Raw genomic sequence first — 13,145 nt, forward strand, 5'->3', positions numbered from 1 at the left:
AGATATATATATATATATATATATATATATATATATATATATATATATATATATACTGTATATATACATATATAGGTCTACTTCGGATAGTGCCGTGTGTTTTAATGTGGTGTTGAGCAGTTGTTTACTTGCCCTGGGAAAACTTACGTGGTTCAGCATTTTAAGTTTTGTGATTCTCATCTCGGTGTTAACGTCTTCATCGTTTTGGAATTTCGATGTTACGAAGTAGATCCATACATATATATATATATATATATATATATATATATATATATATATATATATATATATATATATGCACACACACATATATATATATATGGATCCACTTTGAAAGATCGAAATTCCAAAACTTTGAAATTCAGTCTGCCGAGATCAGAATATCAAAGTTTTGGAACTTCAAAACATTAATTAAAAAAAAAATGTGTTTGCAATGGTGCAAGCCCCCCTGCACCCCCTCATCCCCTGCTAAATAAATATTCCAACTCCAAGATGGCACTACAGTTAAAGAAAATGGTAAATTTCCCATTCTACACTGTACGGCGATCTTCATTAAGAACGTTCAAAGTTCCAAAGCTTCAATATTCTGGTCTCGGCAGACTGAAATTTAAAGTTTTGGAAATTTTACTTTTCAAATAGACCCATATATATATATATATATATATATATATATATATATATATATATATATATATACATATATATATATATATATATATATATATATATATGTATACACACACACACACACACACACACACACACACACACACACACACACACACACACACACACACACACACACACACACACACACACACACACACACACACACTCACACCATATCAAAAACAGCAGAATTAATTGATAACAGTATTTACAAGGATGCTTAAAAAAACAATGTAAAAGGCATGGAATAGATAGATAGATGGATAGATAGATAGATAGATAGATAGATAGATAGATAGATAGATAGATAGATAGATAGATAGATGTGTGTGTGTATGTGTGTGTGTGTGTGTGTGTGTGTGTGTGTGTGTGTGTGTGTGTGTGTGTGTGTGTGTGTGTGTGTGTGTGTGTGTGTGTGTATTGATTCGACAAAACAAATAAATAAAATCACTATAAGAAGTTAACTAGGCAAACTCGTAAACAATTCACAAATGACTACCACCAACTCAGGCAGATGGGGCCTTGGTTTAATATCTCATCTAAAGGACAATACACTCAGGACTGCAGCATCTCCCTTATACTGCACTACAGTGTCAGCAACCCACCTTCCTGGTGTTGGAATAAAACCCACAGCCTTCTACACCAAAGGCAAGTGTCTTACCTGTTGCACCACTGACACAAAAATTCATTCCCAGAAGTAATAGAAGATCAAAGAAGAGATGTTAACAAAGAGTCAATGATGAGTGAAATGGAGAAGTGAAGAAATCCTTTATAAGTAAAAGAAGAAAAACGGATAAACTAAAGCCTAAGTAGAAAGTTAAGTACTGAATACCTATGACATAAGAAATGTTAAATTAAAGTTCCATTGACCTGTTAAGGAAGTCAAGAAAAGTGTTAAGACTGGCCTTGAAATATCAAGAAACAAAAACAAGCTTATGACATTGCTCTAGTGGTAAAACTTAACAGTCATGAGGTTTTTAGGTTGTGTTATCCCAGCTTATCTTCCAGTAACCTTCATGAAGTGCGACTGCCATTCTTCTGAAGTAGCCAAGCACATGCAGACAGACACACGCACACACCACAAACACACACACACACACACACACACACACACACACACACACACACACACACACACACACACACACACACAAACACACACACACACACACACACACACACACACACACACATACACATGAAGACAGACACATGAATATTTTTGAAAATTAATGAATATTTTGAAATCTGTTCATATAAATTATAATTGTGTAATGCAGATTTCTTTGTCATATGGACAACTGCATACATCTTTCTGAGTGGTGGGAACACAGTTTGGTCAAAGCTGAGTTTTATTATCAAGTAATGTCTGAAGTCCTCTCATAGGGTAGTCAGATTTTAATGGTTGTTCTTTTGTCTTGTATTCAAATTCTAGGTCCTTTTTCCCTGATCTGACTGCTACATTTCTTAAAGGGACAATCCCAGTGTTTAAAATTCATTCCGATATGTATAGTGTATACTGAACTGCGTACCTGAGTAGGCAGTTTCTCTGGATGGTTCCATTCTGATGTTTGCATTGCATACAGTATTTCTCAAACATACCTCACAACTGTGCAGACTTTTGCTGAATGTCCTGTATTGCTCCCCATTTTTTTCTGGTCTGTTTTTCATTAGTTGATTTTTTTCCTGACAAAATAGATTCAGTAATAACAAGCAATACTGACAGGCATTTGTGTTTCCGACTTCTTACCCTTTAGTAAATTCATGCTTATGCATAACTAAGCTGTATCTCTATCCAGCTTCTAAGTTTGTAAGAGTAATTAAAAAAAAAAATCCCGATTTCTATATATGGCTTAGTCTAGGTTTTTTTGCTATACGTATACCTCCAGCGTCCATGTCAGCCGCTAAATCCATGGTCTCACAAGTGCTGCTAATAAAATCTGACCCTCTTTTTACACTTTTGTCCCACATCCCACTCCACCACTACTTTAGATTTTGTTAGGACTTTTCGTTCTAAGAGCCTCTGATGAGCTATTGTTAAGCAGGAGAACTCTACAGGACACCTGCCATCTGACCAATGCCTTCCACGCAGGATACACTTTTAAACTAACTGCACTGAAATATTATCAGTACCTGGCTGACATGTTCGTTCATTAACTGTTCTCCGCGAAAATTTGCTTTTTAGAACGATCGCTCATTGTGGATAATTTCTACACTAACTGGAATGGACGATTGTTTTAAAAGACAAAGTTTTACCAGCAGCAGCAGTTATTAAGCACATAGTGCTGAAACATCAATCTAAATTGCAGTTCATTCTCAAGTGCCTTGCCATTGTTTTAACCTGATAGGACAGGAGACTGAAATAAGAGCTAGATGAGGGGAATTAGATTCCAATATAATGTAATTCAATGATTAAAATATGCATTGGGTGGTTATTTGTAACATTTTATAGGTAATACTTTACAAGGAGCAGAAGAGACGGCTCACCAAACCACCAACTTATGTGTTAATTGGGTCTATATTAGAACATCAAAGTTTCAGAACTTCGAATGTTCTAATATCGACCCCTATTAAGCGAAAGCTGATAACATCGAAAATTCAGAACAGCAAATTTTTTACTAGAGAAAAAATTGCTGTTCCAAAACACATACACACAACACAAACATACCAAATAAACAGCAATCCACACACATACACCTAAAATCTTACATCTAACCCTACACTAAACTTTACATACACCACTATCTACCTACTTACCTTAACCCAAACCCTAACCCTAAGGTCCATCACTATCACACACACACCTCACCCATGCCCTAACCCTAACTCATCTACCCTGCCCTAACCCTCACGTCCACACATTCGCACACTTACCTGACCCACACCCTAACCCTAACTCACCTAACCCACCCTAACCTTAACGTCCACACAATTGCACACTTACCTGAACCCAACCTGTAACTTTCCACCACAGTGCTGAAAATAGTGAAGCAACAGGAACGGACAACCAAATTCTTTCCCTAGGAAAGAATTTGTTTTTCTGTAACTTCACTATTTTCAGCTTTCGCTGAATATGGGTCGATATTAGAACATTCAAAGTTCTGAAACTTTGATGTTCTTACATAGACCCTGTTAATTAATATGAGAGTGATATTAAAGGGAGATTTTAATTGTTTAAGGAAGGGTGAGAAAAAATGGAATACATGTGAGGAAATTAACGGATGTTATGAAGTGTAGTGTATTAAGTTAATTGGGAAAGTTTATGGACAAACAGAAGAGGAAATAAAAGGACTGAGAGTGATTATTTTATGATGTAGACAGTGTGAGGATGGTGGGGGTGTGTTTTGGAAAATGGGTTTTCTGATCTTAGAGCAATTTGGTTGGAATGTGGAGAAAAATGAAATTAGAGAGGGGTAGGGAATTAAGTGATTGGTATTGAAGTATTGTGACAGAGATGGTACTGAAGTACTGTGATAGAGAGGCATTTAAGGAAGAGATGAAGATGGAGATGTTATGTGTAGAGCGTGTTGTGATAGAGATGGTACTGAAGTACTGTGATAGAGAGGCATTTAAGGAAGAGATGAAGATGGAGATGTTATGTGTAGAGCGTGTTGTGATAGAGATGGTACTGAAGTACTGTGATAGAGAGGCATTTAAGGAAGAGATGAAGATGGAGATGTTATGTGTAGAGCATGTTGTGATAGAGATGGTACTAAAGTACTGTGATAGAGAGGCATTTAAGGAAGAGATGAAGATGGAGATGTTATGTGTAGAGCGTGTTGTGATAGAGATGGTACTGAAGTACTGTGATAGAGAGGCATTTAAGGAAGAGATGAAGATGGAGATGTTATGTGTAGAGCGTGTTGTGATAGAGATGGTACTGAAGTACTGTGATAGAGAGGCATTTAAGGAAGAGATGAAGATGGAGATGTTATGTGTAGAGCGTGTTGTGATAGAGATGGTACTGAAGTACTGTGATAGAGAGGCATTTAAGGAAGAGATGAAGATGGAGATGTTATGTGTAGAGCGTGTTGTGATAGAGATGGTACTGAAGTACTGTGATAGAGAGGCATTTAAGGAAGAGATGAAGATGGAGATGTTATGTGTAGAGCATGTTGTGATAGAGATGGTACTAAAGTACTGTGATAGAGAGGCATTTAAGGAAGAGATGAAGATGGAGATGTTATGTGTAGAGCGTGTTGTGATAGAGATGGTACTGAAGTACTGTGATAGAGAGGCATTTAAGGAAGAGATGAAGATGGAGATGTTATGTGTAGAGCATGTTGTGATAGAGATGGTACTAAAGTACTGTGATAGAGAGGCATTTAAGGAAGAGATGAAGATGGAGATGTTATGTGTAGAGCGTGTTGTGATAGAGATGGTACTGAAGTACTGTGATAGAGAGGCATTTAAGGAAGAGATGAAGATGGAGATGTTATGTGTAGAGCGTTTTGTGATAGAGATGGTACTAAAGTACTGTGATAGAGAGGCATTTAAGGAAGAGATGAAGATGGAGATGTTATGTGTAGAGCGTGTTGTGATAGAGATGGTACTGAAGTACTGTGATAGAGAGGCATTTAAGGAAGAGATGAAGATGGAGATGTTATGTGTAGAGCGTGTTGTGATAGAGATGGTACTGAAGTACTGTGATAGAGAGGCATTTAAGGAAGAGATGAAGATGGAGATGTTATGTGTAGAGCATGTTGTGATAGAGATGGTACTAAAGTACTGTGATAGAGAGGCATTTAAGGAAGAGATGAAGATGGAGATGTTATGTGTAGAGCATGTTGTGATAGAGATGGTACTGAAGTACTGTGATAGAGAGGCATTTAAGGAAGAGATGAAGATGGAGATGTTATGTGTAGAGCGTGTTGTGATAGAGATGGTACTGAAGTACTGTGATAGAGAGGCATTTAAGGAAGAGATGAAGATGGAGATGTTATGTGTAGAGCATGTTGTGATAGAGATGGTACTAAAGTACTGTGATAGAGAGGCATTTAAGGAAGAGATGAAGATGGAGATGTTATGTGTAGAGCGTGTTGTGATAGAGATGGTACTGAAGTACTGTGATAGAGAGGCATTTAAGGAAGAGATGAAGATGGAGATGTTATGTGTAGAGCATGTTGTGATAGAGATGGTACTAAAGTACTGTGATAGAGAGGCATTTAAGGAAGAGATGAAGATGGAGATGTTATGTGTAGAGCGTGTTGTGATAGAGATGGTACTGAAGTACTGTGATAGAGAGGCATTTAAGGAAGAGATGAAGATGGAGATGTTATGTGTAGAGTGTTTTGTGATAGAGATGGTACTAAAGTACTGTGATAGAGAGGCATTTAAGGAAGAGATGAAGATGGAGATGTTATGTGTAGAGCGTGTTGTGATAGAGATGGTACTGAAGTACTGTGATAGAGAGGCATTTAAGGAAGAGATGAAGATGGAGATGTTATGTGTAGAGCATGTTGTGATAGAGATGGTACTAAAGTACTGTGATAGAGAGGCATTTAAGGAAGAGATGAAGATGGAGATGTTATGTGTAGAGCATGTTGTGATAGAGATGGTACTGAAGTACTGTGATAGAGAGGCATTTAAGGAAGAGATGAAGATGGAGATGTTATGTGTAGAGCGTGTTGTGATAGAGATGGTACTGAAGTACTGTGATAGAGAGGCATTTAAGGAAGAGATGAAGATGGAGATGTTATGTGTAGAGCGTTTTGTGATAGAGATGGTACTAAAGTACTGTGATAGAGAGGCATTTAAGGAAGAGATGAAGATGGAGATGTTATGTGTAGAGCATGTTGTGATAGAGATGGTACTGAAGTACTGTGATAGAGAGGTATTTAAGGAAGAGATGAAGATGGAGATGTTATGTGTAGAGCAAGAATCTATGAGAATTAATTACCATGCACAGATTGCTGGTTAGCATTTAAGAAGTATAAAAAGTGTATTTGGAGTTTGAAATGACAGAGAGAAGTAGATGATAAGGATGCATACTGTAAGATGTGTAATGAGATGTTGAGTCATTTGGAGAAAATAGAAGTTTAATAAAAGTGAAAGAGATTTTTGAAAGAAATAGAAAAATAAATTTGAAGAGTTACTATACAGGCAGAAATATCTGAAAAGGAGAAAAGAAAGGCATTGCTTTTTTGGCAAAGGTGGATAAGAATAATGTTAGTATTATAAGAGAATCTTAAAATAAGGATGGTGTGAGTAATTCAGACAGAAGGAAATTTTGTCAGAACATATGTTGGAAGAATTTATAAAAAAGAGGGGGTATATAAGAATAAAATGGAAAATTAAAAGTTTTTTCTAAGAAAGTTCTCTGTAAACTAGAAGGGAATATTAAGATGCAGGAATTATATTATTTGTTAAGTAAAATAAATACAGAGTCTGTATATGGGATGGACGGCATGGAATATGAAGCGTATAACAATTTGGAGGTATGGAAAAAACATTATTGAAGGTTTTTAATGAATGGTTGGTGAAAGAAGAGATTAATAAGGAGATATGTGAACAAGTTATTACATTTATATGGAAAAAAAGGGTGAATAAGGACTTAAAGAATTAGAGACCTATTACATTATAAAATATTTATGATGATTGTACAGATTAGGTTAACAATATTTTGTGGAGGGTATTTTGAGATGGTGGTTTTGGTGTGAAGGGTAGAGACAGCTGGGAATTATTGATTTTAGTAAGAGAAGTGGTGGACAATATATTAAATATGGATTGGACAGCACAGTGGTGTAGCTTTTGCATTGTCACCTCACAGCAAGAAGTTCTCTGGTTCGATTCTTGACTGGGGTGCCTTCTGTGTGTAGTCTGCTTGTCCTCCCTGCATTCGTGTGGGTTTCCTTCAGGTGCTCTGGTTTCCTTCCACATTACAAAGACATGTGATTGGAGCATTTCTCCCCATGCCCCTGATGAAAATTGGCTCGTTCCATGTCGGACTTTCCTGGTAAAAAAAAGTTAATTAAATAAATAAGGAAATTTGATGGTGAAACCTATTAGTAAAGCATTTGATTGTTTAGAGCAGGATCATTTGTGGAGTATTTTATAAGAATATGGTAGAAGAGGAGGTTAGTAAATGTGATAAAGTCAGTTTATAGGAATGCCACTGTGAACGTTGCAGTAAGTGGCTATTTAAGTTAAACTGTTGTGATGGAGAGATGGGTGAGGGAAGGATGCCCTATGAATGAAGTGTTATTTGCAGTAATAATGAATGCAGTGGGGCTAAAACTGCAGATTGCGTGGGCAAGAGGAAGGTATGTAATGAAAGGAGGAGTTTGTGTTCTACACTGCATTACTTATGCAGATAATATTGTGTTGATTGCTAAGAACAAATTGTGGATGAGGGGGATATTGAAAGGTGCTGGTGAAATAGAAGGTAGGTTTGAAACTGAATATAGAGTTGTGGTCTAGAAAAAGAATGTTCAATACAGAAGGTTGTGCTCAGTTAAAATAATTTGTTAGGTACCAAGTTTTGGAAAAGTGAGGTTATTGAAGAACAATGGAATGGGGTGATAGGGAAAATTAGAAAAACTGGAAGAATATGGAAAAGTTTTAGGTTATCATAGAAGAAGAAAGTATCACTGATGAATTCAGTGATCTACTGAAAAATTGGATATGCAGGCAAAACATATATTTTGCCAAGTTTTAAAAAAGAAGAACTTTTGCAAGCTGCATTTTTTGTATTGTTTTTGGGGTTCTAGAGTGAACCCAGTGAAGAGGTAAGTGCTATATTTAAAAAAAAGATGCAGGAGGTTTGAGGTTTATTAATCCAGTTGTTTATGCTGCATCCTTGAAATTACACATATTGAGTGTTTTTAGGAGTAAAGATAGATTTTTTATAAGAATTATGGAATCAAAATCTGGAAAATTGTGGATAAAGGGAAAGAAAATAAAAACATTTAAAAACAAAGAAATTCATGAGTATCAAATTAAAGCTACAGTGGTTCTAGAAGGGGTTGGTATGAGGTGAGGCTATTGTAAGGAGGTGGTATATTGTAAAGTGAGGAAGTGATTAACACCATTAAGGGAAGGAAAAAGAGAATTGAAAATGTATTAGAGTGTCAGGACTTTTATGGTGATTCAGTGTAAATAACTTGCCAGTTAAATGGAATTTGGTGTATAAAGTTATGTCTCAAAGATTGTTTATTTTGTAATGAATTAAGACAGAGCATGTCTTTTTGTATTGTAGGAGAGTTAGAGAAATGTGGGAAAAGGTTTTGTGAATTTAAGCTGAGTGATGTTAAAAGGGTTGAGAGGATCTAGATGTGAAAATTACAATATATAACTAAAAGGAAAGGTGGTAAAATATGTAGAAAAGATGGATAAAATGTTATTTGGAGTGCTGTGGAATACTTAGAATTCAATACTTAAGGAGGTACTATATCATAAAATTTGGAGGAGATAATGTCAAAGATAAGATTATGGTTCGGGCAAAAATAGTGGGAGGTTACAAAGTTTGATATGTTTAGCTCTCATAATTTTAATGAAGTAAGTTACTTGTTTAATGTATGTATTTCTTGTATTTTTAATTTATTTGATAACTGTTAAAATGATGTATGATGTATATAGTGCAATTAAAGGACCCCTACTCTTTTGGATAGGTGCTGTGGGATCTTTTACATCCACTCTACCATCAACTCTAGCAGATGGGGCCTCAGTTTAACATTTTATGCACACACACATCTTATGCTGAACTATAGTGTCAGCAATCCAGCTACCTGGAGTGAGAATAGAACCCATAGACTTCTGCACCAGAAGCATACATGATACCTGTTGCACTACATTCACCAACTAATGAGCTGGGTCAGATAGATAGAACCTGTCTGCTAGGAGAAACATGTCAGAGAACAGAGTCCTATAGCAGTGTAGGGCAGCACAATTGCCTCAGCCAGAAGAGTAGAATTATCAGTATTATTTCAGCTCTCTCCCTCCTGGGTTTGAGGAGACCAGAGGGCAGAGATATTGAGTGTATGCATAAAGACCACCCTTGGTTTAATGAATTGCCAAAAAAAAATTACATCTTGTAAGGATGTGCCTGTGTGAATTAGGTAGATGTTCCTATAATCTGCAATGGATGGAGCTGCAAAAAGATCTTATACTTCACTCCCCTCTATAAAGAACAGACAGCACAAATGTCTGCCAGATTAGATTGATGAAGATAAGCTGTTTAAAGCAGCAGTTGCACAAGAGTCAGCCATATTTCTACATCCTTGCAAACTCTTTGCAGTTTTGCCAGGCACCCATTCCAGTATGCTTGCTTATGTAGTACATTACTGCTATGCCAAAAGCACATTCAGGTGTATAGAACCCCCCCCCCCCCCCCCCCATGATGCACTGATGTGGAGAGTAGTTGCTCCACTTGACAAAATGGATCATTTACTGAGTAGTGCAGAAAATGGATTCACAAACCATCCCAGTGAGGTCTGTGGTTTTCTGGGCAGACGACAATGGATTAAAACATGGATGGTATGCAGAATGTGCAGAACATTTGTCCGCTAGTGCAGTGGCTTTACTGCATGTTCCGGAACGGCTGATCTGAGCATCCTGAAAATCCAGGATGTACTGTCCTTGAATAACCACTGAATCACTCAGTTGTAAAGACTTACCAGGGCTACCACAGGTACAACACCCACTCTGAAGCCTAGAAGCCATGAGCTGCTGAAGTTTACCTTAGAATAACAAGGGTCTGATAAGCAGGAGGGAAGGCATTCTTGAAAACGAGTACTCAGGTGTCATACTATAAAAGGATGTTTATATAAGAGAGACTGCCATGGCTTGATCATGCTGCACATTATACTATGGAAATGGATAACAATGCACAAATTCTTTACCTTGATCCAGCTGAAGAAGTTGTAAATGAACAGAAGACAGGCAACCAGGAATTGAATATCTACATGGCCTGAGTATGTTTCTCCATTATCAGTGCACACAATGTAAAGATTTGGTACCACAAATGGACTGAACATCAGGGTCCAAAACTAAAAATGACTCGCTGCCACATGACAGTGAAGGTCCCTCTGGTCCCATATCATCCCATCTCCATAGGACAGGAGGGAAATGATGAACTGGATGTTGACTATGCAAACATTTTCCCTAAATGACCTTAGATTGATGAGCTCCAAATCAGCTTGTACATCACATTTTCTTGTGAAGTAAATAGTTACTGCAGGTCAGAGAGACACTGTATAGTCTCTTGTTGAATGTGATGACTTAACTTTCAACATGAAGCCACTTTTGATTGTGGGGGGGGGGGGTGAACAGTATTTCAAGGCACAGCCCTCCCTTATCCAACTACCTGCAGAAATGGGCAGTCATACTATTTGGTGGCGAAACACCATTCCCCATTCTCCTTCTTGATTACAAAAGGGTCAGGCTATAGCAGTTGAAATTGCTATACAAGACCCCAAAAACTGTGTTTCCTTCTCTCCACGGTTTCAAAGAAGATCCCTGCAATAAAATACATGGGCTTAAGCTCTTGTCACAATGGGGACTGAAGGCCATTGAGCCGCTGCTACAACTACCTATGGAATTAGGGCCTCCAAAAGTTCTTCTTGGATTTAATGGATCGAAGGACATGCCTGTAGCAAATAGATAACTGTCCTTTTTCCTTCAGTGCCGGTCAGCAATCTGGCCTAGATATCCTCTGCAAAGGATGCAACATGAAACTAGGAATGCCTGCATGGTGTAGTGCCAGGTCACATAATGGAGTTCTCTCTATCAGCAGTATAATCAAACACAAGCACATACACCATAAACAAGCTGATGGTGAAAGATACAGTTACCTGGACTCTGGGAGTCTTTTTATTTCAGAGTGGATCACAGCTTTGATACTTTTAGAGGCTTTGCCCAACAAAATGTGCACAAAGTTGAATACACCATGCCTGATACTTCAGTGCCTTGTCAGAGTACAGAATAAGATTATCTGATATTCAGAGCTATAAACTCTGTTCAGAGGCTCAACTGCTTCAAGGAAGCAGCCACCAAGATCTCAGCTGGATGAGGATTCTCTTCCTAACCAATGAATCATTTGGTAACCACAAAATATGACTTGACTTATGTACAGAGCCAACCATATTAGGGCTCTCTCAATTTTGAGCCATATTGTCTGGTAGTTAGTGCAGAGTACTATGGCTCTGAGCTGTTGTACTCCCACCTCCATTTTCCTACTGTGCACAGCTCTGAGCAAGTCATGGAACCAAAAAGTTCTGCCGGGTCATGCCTGAAAACAGACAAGTATGTCTAGGGGGGGCTTACTTGATCAACAAAATGTATTAACAACAAACAAAGAAAGAACAAAGCAAAGCAAAAATGTAAAATATTGGGAGTTTCACTCAAGGAGACTTGTCCAGAGTAATGTAAGCTTGCTGCAAGCAACAGTAGGGACAGAAAAAAAATATTTTGCCCCCCCCCCCCACTCTAAGGCTATCACCAAATATAGGGAACCTGGGGGATGGCAAGGAGGTTTCCTCTTTCTCAGTAATGCCTGGAGATTTACACACAGATCTAAACAAGGGTCCAGAAACACAGGCATACCTGCCTTGAACACACCCTTGTCTGGCACATCTGAACACTGCGAAGAAGTAAGGGTCAGCTTTTTTCTGAAAAGAAAAGAGGTCTGACTCTGTATCATGCTAATGCAGAGATGAAGCCAAATACAAAAGAATATATGGAATCTAATACGTGAGTAGATGCCTGGACTCAGACTGGCCTTAGAAAGACCATTTGTAAGCCCAAACATCTAAGCTGCCAGGTATGTTAGCCAAACATGATGAAATGCCCTTCCCTTTAGCTGGGAAGAAAAGGCATATGAAGACCTGGGAAAACTTTTTTTACTTTGTCAAAGGCAAGAAAACTGTCTGGGGCCAGTGTCTAGATTCCAGCACTGGATCCTCTTTAGCCAGTCTGATAGCACTAGGTATTTTGAGGCAGTGTAGTAACTCTCTCAAACTTACGGAAAACTCTGTACACCTACCTCAGAGCAATTTAATATTTTAGAGGTACAAATTTTTAATAAACTTGGAGATCACCTTCTCAAGTAAGAACATATTTCATAAGCACAACACACACACACACACACACACACACACACACACACACACACACACACACACACACACACACACACACACACACACAGCACAAAGCAACTCCACTAAATCATCTTACAGTGATGTGAAGACAACACTGCCCAAGCCTCCCAACACTGCACACCCACAGCCTACACATATACCGTTAAGATTTATTGAGGTGCAGACTCCAAGCCCTTATGGCCCATTGAGACTGCATCTACACACAGTAATTGTCAGGCATACAAGACCACAGTATCACCAGGCAGTTTTAGATCAGGGTGACAGCTGTCTTTCTGGATCCAGTAAGTAACAAAGGCTCATATAATCCTCCATCTTGACAAATTTGATTATGACCCGATGGTGGTCTATGTGGGTGTTTATGATCTTAAGCGGCCTACC

The sequence above is a fragment of the Protopterus annectens genome, chromosome 9.part0 (genome assembly GCF_019279795.1).
Source record: "Protopterus annectens isolate FY-2018-M chromosome 9.part0, PAN1.0, whole genome shotgun sequence".
NCBI lineage: Eukaryota > Metazoa > Chordata > Ceratodontiformes > Protopteridae > Protopterus > Protopterus annectens.